General features: G+C 39.4%; 1 non-coding gene across 1 annotated transcript; it reads left to right on the top strand.

The window, feature by feature from the left end:
• Window positions 1-1,197: 1,197 nt before the first annotated feature.
• On the top strand, window positions 1,198-1,281 carry TRNAL-CAG (transfer RNA leucine (anticodon CAG)). Its single transcript has one exon. It is a non-coding gene; the product is annotated as a tRNA-Leu (tRNA).
• Window positions 1,282-3,229: the final 1,948 nt, after the last annotated feature.

Raw genomic sequence — 3,229 nt, 5'->3', positions numbered from 1 at the left:
ATACGGAACGATCCCACCACTTCGCCGAAGCATCATTTTTACTTAGTGGATATGTCGTGAATTTTTTTTCTTCATTACTGTTCCACATACGTGTTTATTCCCAATATGCTTGACCCCCTATGCTTCTCACGAGCATTTCAGTTACGTATGGTGGTTCCAGACTCCGTTGACAGCTCAAGATTTTTTTGTTGTTCAATTATTCAAGAAAGTCACCACTGAGTAGGGTGTTGTTTCTGTGGTCTTCCAAGTTTGATTTGTTTTTGCTTGCCTTGTTTCCACGAGCTGTTATACTATTTTTACGACAAAAGCATATATAGAAGGACAATTCACAACTCCGCAAACAACCACTCACTCATAAGAAACCTATCATCATCATGAGGATTCATTGCTTACCTAAGAAAAAACCGACCGTGGCCACCCAGACTGTACTCAGATAGCAACTAGCAAACTACGATCGCGAAATTATCATTAATTGTGCGGCATACCATAACTCGCGCAATCAGAGAACCATTACGTGATCAACAGAAAACACCTAGCGGACGTGTCTCACTGAAACTGCGCAAAGTGGCTACTCACACCTGGTTCATTAAAAATTATCCAATAAGGATTAAATTATTCGAGACTTAGTACATCCTAAATTTATGAAAACAAATAACGTGTACATAAAAACAATTAAATGGTTGCCAATAAATGAATAACTGAAATAAATAAATTTATGTGTTAGACAGCTTTCCTTGTCGTCCACCATCGCAGAGGAACAGCTCTTCAATTTTTTTCGCTTGCGTTGGCGCTGTGCTTTTCTAAAAATATAAATGAGTCAAAGCTTTTCCAGCGCTGTTCGGAAGTTAAACTAATTCATCCTAATGTTATCTGCGCAGCACAACTCCTTCGGAGTCAGTTCAGAATTGAGTTGAGCAAAAACTCGTTGTAGCATGGGTAAGTGGCTGCGCGCTTAAATATAACTGCATTTTGAGTTTCAGGCTCCACCTAAATAGAAAACGCTAGAATCCTGTCTACTGCGCAAGTTCAGAGCACGCGGTAGAATCGCAACTGGCCGAAATTGTATGGTGCCCTCCATTACAACGTGTCCGATAATCGTCGTTGCTGTGGCGCGTGGGGACACAGAAACTGTTATTATTATAACCAGAACCAGGGATTTTTCCCTCAACATTTTCGCTATGCGAAGCGAAATCAGGTGTCAGGATGGCCGAGCGGTCCAAGGCGCTGCGTTCAGGTCGCAGTCCGGTCTTCCGGGCGTGGGTTCGAATCCCACTTCTGACAATTTTTTTTTTCTTTTTGCGTAAATGTTTGTGGTGCTTCATTTTTTTTTCTTGACATGTCTGAGCTAATGCATTTTGTTTAGTGGTTTTACATATCTGATTGAGATTCTGTAGCTAATTTTGGTTCAGCCATACAGTTACGGGAGACAAAATCTTCGTATTTATATATCCTCCAATTTCGCTTTAATGAACGATTCTGTGCAACCAATTGCTTCCTGAAGCAAAAAAATTCGGCATATCTCAGGTACCTGGGAATCCACGTTATGCGAAGCATTCGGAGGGAAGGTGACCATGTTGCAATTTTTTATTGAGCGACACGCCATGAAGTGACACTATATAAATATGTACGAATGTTGCACACACAGACATATGTTGAAGAGTTGCAGATGTTTATATGATCGTTTGCACTTGCGTTTGCACTTGCGCAACTATGCTAACTGGAAAAAGCGTATCAGCAACACCAGAAGGGTATATCAAGCGCTCATGCTCACAAGGATGCTGGCCCTGGACACTGCTACATAAATGAACTTTAACGCCAGGCAACTAACTACAATTGACGTTAATCTGACGTGACGGCTGTATCAAAGAAGTACATATGTAATGTTCATTAAATTGGGTAGGCAGAACTGCAACCACTATTTACGGTTCACGATGATTATGGTCTATTTGAAAATTAGTTCTGAGACCTGGCGTAGCTCTGTGGTAAAATGCTTTACTGCCACGCAGAATGCTTCGCTTCGGTTCCAGATGGGACCCTGGTATTTATTATTTGCATTCATCGGGTTGACGCTACCAATTTCGGTTATTTCTTAACGCTCACGCGTTGAAATTGCCCATGGCTGTTCTGGTCGTTCCTGCGCAGATACTAAGAATCAATCACCTGTGGCACATACCCGCATACCAGCGGCCCGTACTCGCTCGAGGGTATGTGCCACTGTCTGGAGGAAAGCGTTTGACGACGTACGCGACGTGATTATTACATTATTTATGTCTTGACCAGCATGTCATATTCGTCAAACCACCTTGTAAGCGGCTAGATAGATAGATAGATAGATAGATAGATAGATAGATAGATAGATAGATAGATAGATAGATAGATAGATAGATAGATAGATAGATAGATAGATAGATAGATAGATAGATAGATAGATAGATAGATAGATAGATAGATAGATAGATAGATAGATAGATAGATAGATAGATAGATAGATAGATAGATAGATAGATAGATAGATAGATAGATAGATAGATAGATAGATAGATAGATAGATAGATAGATAGATAGATAGATAGATAGATAGATAGATAGATAGATAGATAGATGTGCTCAAAGTAGCCGAAGTTCGCTAAGAAATGCTTCGCATTCAACATACCACTTCAGATATCTTACCAAACCACGTTTTTTAATAACGAGGAATAATTTATTTTGGTGCACCACTTGCAATCAGAACAATCTTTTCTTTCCCCTGGACTTAAATGGAGCTGAACTTTGCATATCATTTAGGGGAAGGAAACAATAGTATCCCTGCGGCAGTGCAAAACTAAATGCTCAAAAATTATACTAGGTACTGACACCTTGACAAATGGAGGAGTCTGCATGATTTGACATCTCACTGGGCATGATGTGTTTGCTTGAATTTATGTTTTGTCAATACAATTGTTCAAGCATATTTGTTCAAAATGTATGCCATTCATAACACGGGCTTATTTCTGCATAGCATACTGTTATGTAGAAAACGCTGGAGGTATATTATGAATTCAAATACATATGGCTTGAGTAAAACGACTTTGTTTGAGAATCATACTTGACAGCAACAAAAAAAACTGATAAAACACAACTACGGTAAAGATAGTTAAACGAAAAAGCTAGGATCTGCCATATGGTTCGTACTAGGACGGAATGTAGAATGATGGCTTTTAAATTGTATATTTACCCATGTAAATTCATT

Source organism: Rhipicephalus microplus, chromosome 4, assembly GCF_043290135.1.
Source record: "Rhipicephalus microplus isolate Deutch F79 chromosome 4, USDA_Rmic, whole genome shotgun sequence".
NCBI classification, from domain to species: domain Eukaryota; kingdom Metazoa; phylum Arthropoda; class Arachnida; order Ixodida; family Ixodidae; genus Rhipicephalus; species Rhipicephalus microplus.
This window is presented reverse-complemented; position numbering and strand designations above follow the sequence as displayed.